The sequence below is a fragment of the Galleria mellonella genome, unplaced genomic scaffold, assembly GCF_026898425.1.
Source record: "Galleria mellonella isolate WM207_F2 unplaced genomic scaffold, CSIRO_AGI_GalMel_v1 utg33, whole genome shotgun sequence".
Lineage (NCBI taxonomy): Eukaryota > Metazoa > Arthropoda > Insecta > Lepidoptera > Pyralidae > Galleria > Galleria mellonella.
The window spans coordinates 11,965,137-11,983,501 of record NW_026442079.1 but is presented as its reverse complement, the minus strand read 5'-3'; positions in this window follow the sequence as shown (position 1 = coordinate 11,983,501).

The window sequence follows — 18,365 nt, the reverse complement described above, 5'->3', positions numbered from 1 at the left end:
GATTATTTAAACTTCTTAAAGCCAAAAGGAGGTTATTAACTCGATTGCATTTTACGCAATAATTATGTTGGCAAATTTAAAACTGATTTTTATTTGTAAATACATAAAAGAGCAATACTGGAGTAAGAAAATAAAAAAAAAAAACAATACGCATTTTTTTTTTATTTTAATTAAATAAATACAAATTTTATCGATTGCAAACAGAATTTTGAAATAATCAACACATAGAAACATAAATTGGGAAATTCCTCTATTTTAAAGTTGGTTAAAAAATTTACTAATTTGAAGTTTCTAAGGATGTCCATATTTTATTTTATAGCATAGTGTATCCCATATATGGTGTGTTCAAGTATAAAAGTGACAACACCGGCCTGCTACGAGTCTTATTGTTTGAACGCTAAGGGTGGTTCACAGTGGGGGTTATCCCTTTAATACCCTAATAATAAAATCCCCGTCACAGCACCGGCAGACTTTAGACACGTATAATATCACGACTCGACGGATTCCGTTTGTTTGGACTGACAGAGATGTTTTTAAACGACTCCCAAAAAGAGATTCTAGATCTTTCTTTGTTTTTTTTTTTGTATACTTTTTAACATTTATAGAATTTATTATTGTAATGCTCATATATTTTGTTACGACTAAAATATTTACTTATTTATAATAATTTTTAATAATGCATTTATATACATAACATATGGTAGAGTTGTTACAATGTTATTATGTAGAATAAGTTAGCGCAGGCGGGGTTGCCATACCATTTTCATCCATCAAAAAAAAACACTCTTAATATGGAACACACATAGCAGTATATGGATTTAGATTAACGTCATTATCGCGAACTATAGCCACAGAAAAAAAAAACAGATGAACTGAGATTCCTGTTGGATGTCGCTTAATAAATACGTGCAAATTGTAGGCACGAGTATACCTCAATATTGTACAATAAGCAATAACAACAAACGTTAAAAAAATTACCACCCCCCTTCCCCCATCTGTTTTTCAATAAACGCCAAACATTATGCCCTCAAAATTGGTGTTTAACCCGTAAGCGAACAAATCGAAATGGGCATAAAATAAAACAGTAAAATAATGGAGGTCGGATGCAACAAATACGCCATGGTCCGGAAACTCCGAATCGATCTTTACTGTTTGTTGGGGAGACATTGTCTGTATTTTCAATTTCCTATGAATTTTGATGTGCGGTACTTATGTATTACACGATTGTCTGAAAAGAAGTATAAAGTTTTCAGAATTCATGTGTGTAGGTGAATTTTTTATATCGCCATAATTTCTAAATAAATAGATCTGAATGTTTATAGTATTGTAAGAATCTATACTTCCTCCAAAAAACACTGTCTATTGTAGTGATATGCAAGCACGTCGGTTAAAAACTGATTTATTCTTCGAAAGAATAAATGGAACAAATTGTTACAGGCCAGTACTTATAATATTATTACGTACTAGCGGTCCGTCCCGGCGTCGCACGGGTTGTCATTTTTATCATTTCCCTTCACTGCTCTGCTCCTATTGATCGTAGCGTGATGAAAAGTATACTATAACCTGCCCAGGAGTATAAGGAATAATTGTACCAAGTTTCGTTAAAATCCGTCGAGTAGTTATTGTTTCTATAACGAACATACAGATAGACAGACAAAAATTTTACTGATTGCATTTTTGTCATCAGTATCGATCACTAATCACCCCCTGATAGTTATTTTGGAAATATGTATATTTCATGTACAGAATTGACCTCTCTACAGATTTATTATAAGTATAGAACACGGCCAGTACGTAATGTCCTCGTACTACAATAATACATTTTTTATTAGCAAAGCTAAATCTAATATTTTTTAATTAGTCGCCTTCTCGGTTCTTTGTCTTTTTATTTTGTCATTAACTGTCCACTGCTGAACATAGGCCTTCCATTATTGGGGGGTTTGTCAGATATATAATGAGACTGATTGATTCTATTGGTTTGTACCAAAAAAACAAAAAATGAAAAAAAAAAATTACATTTAGAGAGTATTGACTGATTTTTTGTTTGTTACCTCCAAGCTCGGTCAGTTTTAAACCGATTTGGATAATAATAATAATTTTTTTATCTGAAAAAATATACTTACAGATTAGTTTTTACTAGTTTGTACTAGTTTCACAACAATTAAAGTCGGCTTTTTTTTTATTGGAACGAAATTTTAAATTATTTTACTATCTTGTAAGTGTTTAGTAAGTTATATGTTCGATCTATCAAAATTGTATGTATCTATGCATATATTAGTTCTACTACTCCAAAACATTTTTGTGTTTTGTCTGATCTTTTTAATAAAACTAGTGTCGTGCCTCTAAATTCATCTTGTAAACGTGACGTGAAACTGAACTGACGAAAGCGTTGATGTTGACAGTTTTAGATTTCACTGAAGAGTATTGTCTTTCAGAAGTGCATGATTTTATAAAGTTAACCCTTCTTTGCATAATGGTGGAAATTTCCATCATAACATTGAATGCCCAAAAATAAAAGAACTAGTTCATTTTAAGTTGATCGTGTCTGGATACCTTTTTATTGTCCATTGCAGAAAAAAAAACATAGCTGTAAAATTTATTTTTTTAACCATTTTTCCTTTAATTTTAAACATGATTAATTTATTTCACCAATAAAAAAAATCATGCAAAGAAGGGTAATTTATATTCATGTTTTAAGCACAACACACGTACCTACCTATTTAGATTTACAGCGGGTTCCATTCTAGGGTGGCGATTTTTTATACCTATATCTTAAGCTACATACTATATAAATTTGATAGCTTTTTTTATGGCAAACAAGCTGACGGCCCACCTGATGAAAAATGGTATCTATCACCTATAGACATGAACAGTACCGTGGACATAACAGAGTACACTGTTTCGCCCATGATATCCCCACGCGTTGCCGTTCAAATTTGCGTAAACCTTGTAAATTCACTGCTATATCTCACCGTTCAAACTGAAACACAGCCATGCATACACAACTGACAGTTGAAACACAAATGGGACAGAGGTACCCAAGTAAATGGCTTTTGTATAAAATATAAATAGTTATAGTTTCGATAAGTTATTGTTTTATGTACCCTCACAGATTAAATTGATTTTGATTATAATCTATTAGAAATCCAGTGCATATTGGTATTTATCAAATTGAAATGTTAATTTAAGAAATAGATTTAAAGAAATGACGTCTCAGAATTACCAGTCTAAATTAGGTACAGGTCCCAGTTTTAATTAGGCCAGAGAAGACATTCTAAATTTAAATAATATTTGTTGTTTTATAATTTTTATAAATGGAATGTATTTTTAAATCTAAGATAAAGAACTGTATACCCATATACTAAGTACCAAGTCGTATACCTACATTAATAGTCTACCTAAGTGAATATTTAATTTTATATTATTTATAATTTATGACAGCATTAAATAAGATAATTGAATAGACAATCTATAAATTTGTTTCCATATTACAATCACCAAGCAAACTTTTTACATTCACTGTTCTGATTTTTCCTTTTCCAACCGACTTCAAAAATGAGTTTCTCAATTGGATGGTATTTTTTTTACGTGTGTTTTTTCATAAATCCTTTAGTTATAAACCGATTTGGAAAATTATTTTTTATCTGTAAAGATATTTTCAGATGATTATCAACACAAACTTTTAAAATAATATATTTATCAATGTAATGTATAAATGTTGTATATTGTAGACACATTACAAAACATAAATATAACATTAAAAAAAGTTTATATTTATATTTTTTTATTACTTTCAAATGTTTGTCCTTTGCCTCGAAATATCCCATTATTTTATAATTTAGTTTAAACATGTCGTTTTATTGTTAAAAGTTTCATAAGCATATATTATATTTTAATATAATAATTATCAGCATCACTTACGTATAAATAGATCGTGAAAGCTCGACTAGTTTCGGGATCAATCGTAATCTTTAGTCTTGAGCGACTTCGACACGATCGCGAGCCTAACTTATTACATTAAGAAACATGTTTTTTTTTGTTTAAATGTTTAATTATAAATCGCTATTTATTTATAGCGCGTGTATTATAAATAAAAACTATCCATCAAAAGTCCGAATAGAGCCGGGATTCCCATGATTTACAAAACAATATGTAACAATAGTAATTGCCTCAGTCACAAACGATTGAAATGTGAACGCCTAATAGTTTTTGAAGTCCATCGATATTATCAAAGGGCGTATGTCCGAGAGTCCTAAACGATTATATCAGTTGCAAATTTCTCACCGATAAACACGGATTGTACCCTTGTGAATTCAAAGTCACAAGTGCTAATATATCGTACCGCGTCAGTGTTACTCATTTTATATTTTACGCGGGTTGCACGCTACGTATTTTTTATATTAAAAATAGATTAACTCGTTTATTCTATATTACTTTTTTTATGTTACTTATTATTGTTAGTTAAATTTTTATTTTGATATTTTTTGAATACTGAACAAACAACAACAACAACAGGGCTTCTCTTTGCCGGCCAGATGGTATTGGGCGGGCAAGGTAGGGGCCTCGGGGCGTATCCCACTACCCCGGCTTCAACTCCGGAGGAGACAACCTCCGGGTGGCTGGATTTGCAGCTGACATACACTGCTGGTCTGTGTATGTCGGCGTGGCGTCTTCATTCTTCGTTTGGCAGTTCTTCTCACTTGCTGAATTGTCTTTTTTTTTTAATACTCGTAATATATACTGAGTGACACGAGTAGAAAGGTTTTTTTTTTAAGTTACTCGAATACATACATACATACATCTGTCACGCCTGTCTCCCATTAGGGTAGGCAGAAAAAATGGAACGCCAAATGCTTCGATTCAAACAAACCTCTTTCGCTTCTTCCACATTCATCAATCTTTTCATACACGCTCGCCGGTTACGGGTACTTTTGACGCTTCTTCAGCACGTCGCCTATTTGGTCGACATACGTCCGTCTAGGGCGGCCCCTACCGACATCTCCATCCATGCTCGAATATTATTTTATTTTACTGGAAACAATCTGACATACTAAATTTACAAGATATATAATAAAAAAGTATCTATAATAATAATAATGCTTTCTTTAATCGGATCACAATCCATTTCGTATTAGTATAAGACTTAATAATCTACATATATATGGAAATCATATAATGAATAACAATAATAATGCAACACAGTAATATACTGTGCTGCATATCAGAAACCTGAAAAAATCATTACATTTTAACGTTAACATCCTTATCATTTCAACCCTTATTGTCCATCACTGATATAAATATTTATGGCCAGGTGTCATGACCAGGCCTTTCCCGTAAACTGCCATATCGAATGGCCTTGAACTACTGAGGGATCACTTAATATTATCATAAACATCTCAGTTTATATCTTTTCACTGTTGTTGTTTCGTACCAATCAATTTTTATGTTAAATGCGGAATATTTTTAAAGGTAACAATTGTTAGCGGGCCGTAGATTGACCGTGACACATGTAAATAATCGTGGATCAAATAAGGGCGGGTGGACGGTCGGCGCGTACGCACGCCACGTGTCTAAACTTACATCACGTGTCTCGATTTAACTAAAATCTATTCGGTTTTTCATTTTAAGCGTTGGATGGCTCATAGTTCGTAGATATTGTAGACAAAACACCTACCTGTCACAGTTGCGAGTCAATAAATTGGCTTATATTGCTTCATGCTAGATACATGTATTCTTCGGGCGTTACAGCATGTTGTATATGTCAGGATGGTAAGGAATAGAAAAAATACTATATCTTTTCATTTTTTATATTTATTTTTACATTTGATGTGTGAAAAAATATCTTCTCTTATTGAGAGAGAGTTTTCTTTCTCAGTATTATTTATTTATTTATTTAACTCTTTATTGCACCAGAAACATAAAAAGGTACAAAAAGCAGTCTTATCGCTAGGGTAATCTCTTAGATACTTTTCTACCTTTGGTTGAAGGAGAACAGATAGAAGTGGGCAGTTAGCGCAGGAGTGAATTAAAAATTTTTACGTACATAAAATACAAAAACTTATAATGTACAAAAATCAAAATAAATATCATTTATTAAACTATTTATTATAACAAGTTATATATACTACACACACATATATATATATATATATATATATATATATATATATATATATATATATATATATATATATATATATATATATATATATATATATATATAGCACACACAAGTAAATATGACAAATTCAGTTACATTTATATTGTTTATTTATTTATTTAAACTTCAATACACAATTATATAATATAGCGAGGAAAGGAATTGTTAGTAATGGAGACTGAGAATCTCATTGCTAGCAATATACCCAACCAGGTCGACCTCCTCGCGGTTCCCCCTGGAAACTATCATGGTTAATTCCTGATGAATTCATCATGATGAGCTAACTGGCCTGTTTTCATTCTCATTTATCACCCTTCACTGGTGCTCCGCCAGCGTATCCCGTTAGCACAGGAGGTTTAACATACCATTTTCACCCATCATAAAAAAAATATATAATATAAGTAAGTGTATATATGGCGGACTTAACACCTATTGGCTTTCTTTACCAGTCAACCATGAGGCAAGCAGAAAATTAAGTAGGTGGTTATTGCAATGTTATAAAAGAAAAAAAAACTACAGTGAAAGAAAATGCGATTTGACTTGTCCTTTAAAGGAAGATAAGGACAGCACTCCGGATTATCTCAGCATTGCAGTTAAAATTCCAAAATATCGTTATTGCCATCCACACCATACTATATGGAGCAGCGATTCGTTATCACTATGCCGAAGTTACCAAAATATATGGTAAAAAAAAATACAAGAGATTAAATTTGAAGGGGAAAATAAGAAAAGGTTTAATGAAAGCTCCATCACTGAGCCGAGGTTATTGAAAATATAAAAAAAATAATTTGCAAAAGACTAAAAAAAAAGAAATAAAAGGAATAAATAAGAAATGGTTTATGAAAGAAAAAAAGGAATCCAAAGCTTGTATACAATTCCTATTAGTGTTTCAATTTTGAATTTGGAATTTGGAAAATTTAAATTTGAGACTGCAGGTACAATTCTGTTCATACATAAAAATCTCATATCATGATGTTTGTGGTCGAATTGCTTCGGAACGACTCGACTGATTTTTGTGAAATTTTTTATGTATATTTGGTAAGTATGAGAATAGGTCGTGAAATATATTTCATACCGCCTGGTGATTAGGGTGTCCCTAATCAGAGAAAACATATTTACATGGCAGAACAACGTTTGCTGGGTCAGCTAGTAATCTATGTAAATTTATATTCATGTTTTATTGCATCAAACAGTACGTAGGACGTTATAATATGGTATTATAGTATTAAAGTATATAAACTATAAAGATAATAATATATATATTAACATATATAAATAATATTATGTGTGGTCCCGGCATAGAATAGATCATCCCTTCCTTTCCCGTGGGTGTCGTAAGAGGCGACTAAGTGAGGGCGAGGGATGGGCAGCAGTGCCCCTCTTAAAATATCTTCATAGCCTGATTGCGGTTGCTAATCCGCCTACTGAGCATGGTAACTACTCCCTCAAGGAGGAGGCTTTAGTTAGCAGGCAGTTAAAGCCTGCTATGATAATGATGGTGTATACAAATGTACATATCTAAATTTGTGTATAATTAATTGTCTTTTTAATTACTTAAATAATCTAAATGTATGTTATGTATTTTATATACTGATTGTATATTTATTTATGTAATATATATTAGTACGTATATATGGTATTCATATGTTTATTTGTGTATGTTTTTTTTAACACAAACGTTTTTTATTAATTATACTCCTTGCGCCAAATATTTGTCTTTGTCCTCTAACCAAAGGGTGTCTGAAAGAGATTGCTTTAGCGATCAGACCGGCTTTTATACTTTATATGTGTAATGTACACATACATACATATATATATATATATATATATATATATATATTTATATTATTCTTTAAATGGTGCAATAAAGAGTAAATTAATAGATCAAATTAAAATAAGGGCCTTTTTTTATAACTTATACATTTTTTATTTCTTTGAAAATTGTTGACAAAGGGAGAAGTTTTCCAAAATTCAATTTCCAAACGTTTTCGTACGGCAATCGAAAACGTTGTGAAATTGTAATTGTTCACATATTTTCAAAACTATATCACCCTATCCCTTTTTAGGATTATGCGAACAAAGCGTGACGTTGCCGTGTTTGGGGTCCACATAACATGGGGTTCAGTTCCCTAGTGTCATCACACGATGATTAAATATTTCCGTCCCAGTTGACTCTTGCATTCAATTGTTTCCAATTGCCGGCTTCATGCCGTATTGGTTTTGTTCAGTTGCCATTTTCTGATGTTTGATTTGACTTTTGGTATTTTGATAAATAATGACTAATTATGATCATTAGTGTTCATATTTTGTATAACTAGGTTTTTTTTATATACAACTTAGAATGGCAAACAAGCTGACGGCCCACCTGAGGGAAAGCGGTAACTGTCGCCTATAGACATGAGCAGTACCATGGGCATAACAGAGTATACTGTTTCGCCCATGATACCCCCTATGCGTTGACATTGCTGAGGACTCAGGTATTATTCCTTTGTAGTCTGTAAATTCACGCCATATCCCACCCTTCAAACCGAAACAGTCATGCAAACACAACTGCTTTACGGTTGAAACACAAATGGGACAGAGGTGCCCAAGCAAACGACTTTTGTACAAAGTCTCCCTCTGGTATTGCCCGCGTCTAGACACGCGTGGTGTCGAGTTTTCACGTTATGTTGAAGTTTTCGAAAATCGTTTCTTAACGGATGTTTACTACATATACATATGTACTTCATCATCATCATATCAGCCTTTAACAGTCCACTGCTGGACTTAAGTCTCCTCCTTGGGGGGGTTTTGCCAGTAGTTGCCACGCTTAGCTGGCGGATACCGCAGTTAGGCTTTGGAGATGTTTTAAGAGGGACGCTGCTGCCCATCCCTCGCCCTCCCTTAGTCGCCTCTTACGACACTCACGGGGAAGAAAGGGGCGGCCTATTCGTTGCAACCAACATATTTACTTACTTACCTTATATCCAAAGATTACATTATTACAAACATGCGATAAGGCCATGTTTAGTAACACAGAAAGTCGGAGCTCCCTAAAATAATGTCGACGTAATGATGGTCACGTCATCCGTCATACTCGTGAACGGTTGTTATTTGTAGATACTAATTTGCTCATAATTCTACCGATTGGTAAGTACTGTAACGTGATTATACGTTAAGTTGCAATTTAATTTCAGTTATTATCCGTCCACTGCTGGATATAACCCTCTCCCACAGTCTGCCGTAAAGAACGGTCCTGAGCCACCTGCATCCATTGGCTAAAGACACAATATACTCATGTTTAATCATAGTGTAAGATTGTATGGCAATTCGGGATATATTACTGTCTTTGGACGTGTCCATTAGGTGACTGGTTGGAAGACAGGTGGGCCGTATGCTTGTTTGCCACCTCAGTGGTATAAAAAATAAAATAAAAGCAGTTCTTTGTGGTAATGCTGATAAAGTGATAAGTGTCCTTAAGATTCTCTCAGAATTGTAATACGTTGCTCAAGGAATTCTCAGCGCTTAGATTACCAGAGTTAAGTCAGATAAATCGATCGGGAACTTAGATAAATTTTCATGAAATGCGTACATACAACTTTATTCAACTTAGACTCCTGATTCCGTTTGAAATGTTTATGGACATCTAAATTTGACTCTATAAGGTTTAATTTATGACATCAAATTGTTTGGCATGCGAAAATTTGAATAACTAGCATCCGTAGCAGTGTAATTAAATATTTTACTAAAAAAATATGGTACAAAGATAAAAAAAAAAATTAATGTCAGTGCGAGATACCAATTTTTATTTTGTAATTTCTTTGAGAAAAATATTCATGTTTACAACATTCTTGTTAGATGTGAATAGATTATAAGTACGAGTAAATAAATCTGTTTACAAGACACCATGAAGACTGTCAATTAACCCCGTGGATAAGGGTAGTACATGGTAACCAGGTAAGTCAACAGGATAACATTCGAGAATCGTGAATCTCTTTATATCGATTAAATCATGGACGATCAGTAATTTGTATTGTAGTAAATGAATAAATAAATATATGTTAAAGAAATTTTTTTTCTTTCAAATAATAATACATATAAGTGACTATTATCAGATAATGGTGTGGTTTTAATTATCATATTGTATTGAATTATCAATTTAATTTGAATGAGATATAGTTTCATAATACGACGGTACTCTCCCTATATTCGCGTCTAAAGTTAATCCTGTAGACATTAAAGCATATCCGAAAAGCGTGCGGGAGGATTTCACACAGCTTCCGTTTCATTAAGATTTATATTTAAAAAATAATGTGCATTGACGGCGAGGCGCGCGGCGCCAGAAAATCCCGGGGCGAAGTTCCAGCCCTGTTTAACGGGACACAGAATAACAGCAGACCGATACGAAAGACACTTATTGTGTGGATACGAGTGTATTGTCTCTGAGAGACAATATGTTCTGTTGCTTAAAGTTTAGCGAACTATTCTCTACCCGTTACTTCGTACGTGAGACCGAGATATGTAGATTGACCGAGATAAAAATACCCTATATCTTTCTCCATTCTAAATAGTCGTAATGATTGATTGAGTAAGAGGTAACAGATAAACTTATTTTAATATTTATTACAATATATTTAGGATCTTATGGCTTATAATTAAGATTTACATTGGTGTGTTTAAAGTTAAAAAAAAAAAAACACTGCCTTGTACATAAAGAGCTTAGCTGGAAAAGTATAAATTCATTTAAGAGATATAAATTATAATTAATTATTACTATGATTATAGGATTTGACTACACTTTAAATAAATAAAAACATTGTGGAAACGATATGGTAGTAGAAGTAAACACAATAGGTCTAAATCAACATTCATCAAATCACTCGACAAAAATATTAGACAGAAACGTCGCTTCTGCGCACCCAACTCATTTTAATCTAAAACAAAATACAACCCTGTGTTTACGATGGGGGAAAACGAGTCCCTTTCGCATAAGATTCTCACTTCAGCACTCGAAAAGAATCCTTCTGTGTTATACTTTGATTTCATTTTTGCGTGCCAAGTGTGAAACAGTCGGAATTTTCCGTGTCGGTGGCACGTGTGGTGCACAGCCTTTATTGACGGAGATCTCGCCCCTCCCACACGGGGAGGCAAATGAAATTCCACCTGCTCTAAATACGTACCCCTCTTTATTGGTATGGAAAAACGCTGTCAGTCAGCCCAAAATTCTGTATTGAAAAAATGCGAATTCAAATATTTTTAGTGCACACATAAAGCAGCCTTATGTAAAGCGATAGAAGTTTTTAGCGACTTGTAAAATGTTATTGCCTAAACGTACTTGTGCTTGTATTTCAAACTCTATGGTTGTGACAATAAGATTTGAATTCTCGTTTGTACAATATATACTTAGGTGATACCTATAACTTTATTGAAGGCAGCGTCTTTTTGGGGCAATAAGAGACTTCTGCTCGAGTTAAAATGTAGGCTAAATGTAACATTTTATTTGAAAGAAAAGTTTAATAATTTCTTTTCCGTTAGTTGAAACTACTGAATTGCTTATTTAAGTACTGAACCTGAGCGCGTAGAGTTAGTTAATTTGTCTTGAATGTACTTTATGTTTTATTTAAAATGTTGCAACTAGATAGAAAGAAAACTTTTTTTTCCTATAAAAGAAAAGAAGTTTGTTTTTATATGTATATTGTATTACACTTTGTCGTTGCCGATACTTAACCGATTTTGATGATTCTTTTTAAATTTGATATTTCACACTTTACAATGTTAGCTTTGTTTTTGTGTTTTAGTTCAATGTGAATTTAGCAGCTCTAATTTATGCAAAAAAAATAGTCATTACATTTTTGAAGCTTTAATTCAATTTTTGAGCGTTCATCTTTATCTCTCAAATTTTAGTTTGTTATTATAGTAAAATAATAATTATAATATAGTCAAAACTGATAAAAATTTAACCGTAAACCCTTCTGGGGTACATGTTTAGGCATGTTCGATGGGTATCAGAAAGCGATGATAGGTAAGCACCAAAATCAGGTCAGTTGGCCCATCGTGTTGAATTCTAAGAATTAATATTAGCAGTATTATGCGAGGTTGCCATTTCATTCTCATTCCTGGAAAAAATAAGTAAGCTGTTGAGATGATGAGTTCTAATGACTGTACGTTGATGAGTAAATCAATTACACAAATTCCAACAGTTTCCCCATAAGTATTACATAAAACTTACACACCTAATTAAATGAAGAACCTATTACTATGTGCACAAGGTCCCTTTTTAGTTTATCTACATATTTCTCTATACTATAATCATGTAATATCGATTGAGAAACTACATTTTTGAAGTCGGTTATAAAAAACAATATCAATACGATTATTTAATAGCACCGCTCTTGTATTCGAAACACTCGAAAATCTCTAAATCGATTTAAAAAAACTAAACCGATTCAACGTTATAAGTGTTTTTTTTTCTCAACACAAAAATGTATGAAAACAAACCGATCGCCCGCTCCATTCAAGGAGAAATAAATATCTTTAATTCTTAAACATAAATCGAGTTTGTATTAGCAATGCGGCTAACCGTATTAGTGAAGCATATTTCCTTTGATAACAAAAAACTTATACAGTGCTATCCCCGTCGAGATGTGGGCATTTTTCGTGATCACAGCACCGTTCGACTTGAAGTGGTCCAGGGTTGGTACGGAATTGAACAAAAACGCACGCAGAGCCATTCATCGGGGGTCGAGCAATGAAAACAGAATAATGATTCTTTATTGAATACATTCACGTTGTAAAAACAGTACGCTTGTGGATATGACGTTTGTCTAGTTGAAGCGGAAAGTAACAAGAGAAATTTAAATTTATTCAGAATAATTGTTTTTCGTATTTTTTTTAATTGGTATACTATAGGGTTCAAAAATCAAGTTCAATCAGTTTACTGTAGGGTTCAAAAAGTTGTTATCTGTTGAGACAGACAACTCGCAAGAAACTCAACAGTTACTCTTTTAAATCACTGTTAACATCATGTATATTTATTTGAACTCTGTTAACATTATGTGTATTTATTTAAATGTACTATGTTTAAAATGACATGGTCGTTAAAAGCCCATGCATGATCGACTAACACCATACAGATTTGTCAGTTTTAAACTTATTATAATATAGACCTCAAAATATTCTTCGGAATCTTAATACGGCCGTGTAGTCCCGGCATAGAATAGGCCACCCCTTCTTATCCTGTGGGTATCTTAGGAGGGCAAGGAATGAGCAGCAGCGTCCCTCTTAAAACATCTCCAAAGCCCAACTGCGGTTACCAATCCGCAGCAACTACTGGTAAAACATCCCAAGGGGGTGGTTCATGTTCAGCAGTGGACAGTTAAGGGTTGATATGATGATGATGATGATGATGATCTCATTATAACATTTAATGCCCACTCCCATAAAAGACCTAATGAACAATACTTCAGCAATACTTCTGTATAATAATCTTAACACTAGTATTTGTATCTAGATACAAATACTAGTGTTAAGATTATTGAGATCGCTGTTCTTAAGAAATTAAAGTCTTAAATCTTAAAATTAAATAGTCTTAATGTATTTAGCATTAATATATTATGTTATATACATATATTAATATATGTATATAGCATTTAGTTTTATTATATATATATATATATATATATATATATATATATATATATATATATATATATATATATATATATATATATATATATATATATATATATATATATATGTATGTATGTATGTATGTATATATAGACTTTCCTCTTAATGATATTTTATCGAAATAATTTTAAAATACATTTCTATAAATTGTAAATTTTGTTACTATGAGTAACAATTGCACAAGAACAGCAGAAATGCTGAGTACTGACCTACTTCACAGAACATTGCGACACACGCACTCGACTGCACATTTGTGCATACCTGTATATTTTTAAAATTTAAGCTTCATTCGAACAAAATATAGTTGATGCTTTTTATTTTAAATACTATTGTTATTTTTTGTTTTTTTTTTTTTTTCTTGTTTTGTATGCTACTGTGTAAGGGGCATAATTCTTTGAATATTTTTCTTTTTAATATAATTAAGATTGTGTTCCACTAAAGTTCACCATTAATTGTGGCCGTGTGGTCCCGGCATAGAATAGGCCACCCCTTCCTTTCCTGTGGGTGTCGTAAACGACGACTAAGGATGGGCGAGCGATGAGCAGCAGCGTTCCTTTTTAAACATCTCTAAAGTCTAACTTCAATTGCCTATCTGCATGCCAGGCATGGAAGGAGGCTTATGGACAGTGTGGACAGTTAAGGTCTCCCCCATAAAGGGGGGTTTTCCAGTAGGGTTGGCAACCGCAGTTAGACTTTGGTGATGTTTTAAGTGGAACGCTGCTGCCCATGTATCGACCATTAATTAATTCTCTTAGACGCCTTTAATGCCGCTCACGGGAAAGGATGAACGGTTTTGTTAATTCTTACTTATATATTCGAAAGTAAGTATGTTTGTTACCTTGTACCGCCTTTTAGTGGCTTAATTAAGAAATTTGGTATATATGGACTAAATAAGGACATAGGCTACTTTTTATCCTGATCAATAAAATTATCCGGGTAAAAACGCGGTTAAAAGCTAGTATTTTATACAACAACCGTATCCATTAAATTCGTATATCCTATAACGAGTGTTTACATGGCGGATGGCGCAAGTACTGGTTCAATGGGAGAATTGGCCCACTTGAAACACAACAGCGCAGTGGCTGGCCCGAGATAGCTCTCGTGTACACCCGACTTGACATGTTTTATGCTATATATTGTGCATTACAAACGGATTCCGCGGGTGTACACCAGGCCCAATCCAAAGGGTGAAGGTTGATCCGTTAATATTGCATACCGGCGTTGTCCCGCGGCGTCGCTCTCTTTGTCTTGCAATAGCAATTCTGTATTTTTGTTATGGCTAAAAATTTGTCAAGCATGAAATTTGTCGGGTAATCGAAATTCTTGAATAGGGTAATTACGGATGTAGCTAGATTTATTTTATACTAGTGGTCGCCCCGTGGTCGAAATTCGACCGTAATCGTACGTTGTAATAAATGAATTTATTATGATTATGTTGGACATTCAGTAAGACTATATAGACAAATAATTAAAAAAAAAAAAACAATCTTAATCTATTCTCAATTTGACCACAGACTTTAATAATAAACAAAAGAGTATATATGCGTGTGTGTGTCAAATACATAGCAGTGTGTGTATTTTTTTTTATTGATTTAACGTATTTTTTGCGTTTATAAAAATATTAACGTTCTGCACTCCTTCTCCATATAAACTATAAGTGTGCCAAATTTCATACTCATCGTAAAAACGAGTACAAAGTTTTGGCTTCACGTATCAATATTTATGTTATTATTTTACACTTTATTGCACCATTTATAAAATAGTAAATACATTTAATTGTAATGAGAAATGATACAAAAGGCGGCCATATTGCTAAGCAATCCCTTCCAAACAACCTTTATAGATTAAATATAGATGAAAACAACTAAATATAAATAAAAATAAAAATTAAACAATATTATTTATTTACTTTGTTAGAAATTATAAAAACATCTAGACGGAGTTGACTCTGTATATATATTTTTTTTCTAATAACATATTTAAAGTTTTTAGTAGCGGCAGGTAATATATGGCAATATTTATATATTTTAGTTACAACATCTATACATTGACCCAATAGTGTTTGTATTAAATATCTGTTATCCAATGTATAATGGCAAAATGAAGAACATCATCGGAATTTATATAGATACACATCAGACCGGTATGGGCGGTACCGAAATGGGTATGACCTTTTCTCCGTCATCATTCACCAAGAGGAGGTCTATATAGATAATAGAGCGGTGCCCATGTTGGTAGATTACGACGACAAACTTCAGAGCAAAGCTATGGGATTTTATTCACCTGCCTAGAAAATATATTAGGAATCCTTAGAATCCAGCAGAAGAGCATGCATTGACGGATATAGAAAGGAGAAAGTAGGACTCACTGACCGGGTTAACTTGCTGAGTAGTTGAAGAGCTTGGGTGCACCCTGTGGCTTTTACTCCTTTACTCCTTTTACACACGCCAACACTGGTTAGATTCACAATTAGCATGTAAAAGGCACGCGAATTATTATGTATAGATTATATTATACCATAGATTTTCTAGTCTTTTTTCACTTAAGGTATGAGCGACACAAGCTCATGTACTAGCGACCGCCATAATGATATTTTTTGTTTTACATTGAAACACAGAGGACGGCGGTCGGCGCGAAAATTTGAATTGGAGTTGTTAATAAATTAATGGGAATATATTATTACGAATGGATAAAGGAATTAGGAAAGGATGTCGGAACACATGTCTAGTTTATAAGGGAGAAATTTCATCTTTTTTTGATGGGTAAAAATGGTATGGTACCCCGCCTGCGCTAACGGGATACGCTGTTGGAGCACCAGTGAAGGGTGATAGATGAGGATGAAAACAGGCCAGTTAGCCCATCGTGATGAATTCATCAGGAATGATAATTTCCAGGGGGAACCGCGAGAAGGTCGACCTGGTTGGGTATATTGCTAGCAATTTGGATTCTCAGTCTCCATTACTAACAATCCCTTTCCCCCTATTTCATCTATTGAATTGATTACCTATAGTTTTTGATGATTTTAAAGCAACTACAGAATTTATAACTGTAACACGCCATGTTTTTTTTTTTAATTTACAAATGTTCCTATATATGTATGTTGGTATCACCTAAGTACTTATTATTATTTGTAAACGTTGAAGTATAAAAACACATTTATTTATAATATACAACATGCCATATCACAATGTTTGTTGACGCTAATCGTTGAAACCGCTCTACCGATTCCAAGGAAATATTACTATTGTAAATTATCATCAAATCAGCTATTAATAGTTCACTATTAAACATAGGCCTCCCCGGGGGAGAAAGGGATTGTTAGAAATGGGGATTAGTAACCCTATTAATAATAATATACCCTATCAGGTCGACCTCCTCGCGGTTCCCCCTGGAAACCATCGTGATTGATTAATTAGTGGATTTGTCACGATGGGCTAACTCACCAGTTGCATCTTCACCTGTCATCCCTTATTGGGGCACCAGTATATAGCCAGTGTATACCGATAGCGCAGGCGGGGTCACTATTACATTATCAAAAAAACATGCCTTCCCTACCACGGAGAATTGTCAGTAGTTGTTACGCTTGGATTTCAGAAATAAGAAACCCAAAGAAGCAGTTAGACCATCGTGATATTAACCTGAAAATAAAAATGCTAGTTTTCAGGGGAGACCGCGAGAAGGTCGATCTGACAGTGTATTTTGCTGGCAATAGACAAATTACCGACAATTCGTTTAGGAAATATTCTATCCGTGAAATTGAATGCCTTTTTTTAAATCAAAACAATATGAACCGAAAAGACAAGAAAAAACGATTTTAATTATTAACTATATCAATACTATTATTATAAAGACGAAAGATTTGATTGTTTGTTCTTAATGATAAATATAAACTCAAAAACTACTCAGCAAACTTAAAAAAATATTTCGCCTATAGAAAACTATATTGTCAGCAAGTAATATAGGTAATATATTATTTAAAAAAAAATGGAGTTCCCTGCAAAAATTACAATAACGTAGCCAAGATTTAAGTTTTTGATATTATCAAAAACTTAAATTAAATTCTAATTAACTTTCTATCTATCCGCATGAAGCAGGGGCGGGTCACTAGTGACATAATAACTTAGTAGAATTTTAGCTATTTTTGTAATAAGGATTTTGGTTACCTATTTCATATCTGTTAACAGTAAATAAATCTTAATCTACTTTCATAATCTACTTATTTACTACTTAATGATAAAATTTTTCTAAAAGCTACCAAACACCACAATTGGTCGGCATACCGACAATATTATAATGTTTAGAATTTAGTAGTTAGTTTTGTAATTTCAAAATGTAAATTGATATTTACAGTTACAAATGTAGATTCATAAAATGAGTAAGTGCTTCTAAATTTAAAAATTAAAACATTTGAGCAGGAAGTTCACGGACTCTATAATGACAAGATTAAGTGGTAAGACTAATTAAGAATATAACATTACTTAATACCTAAGTAATTAATTAAGTACAACATATAAGCGTAGTTATAACTTTGATA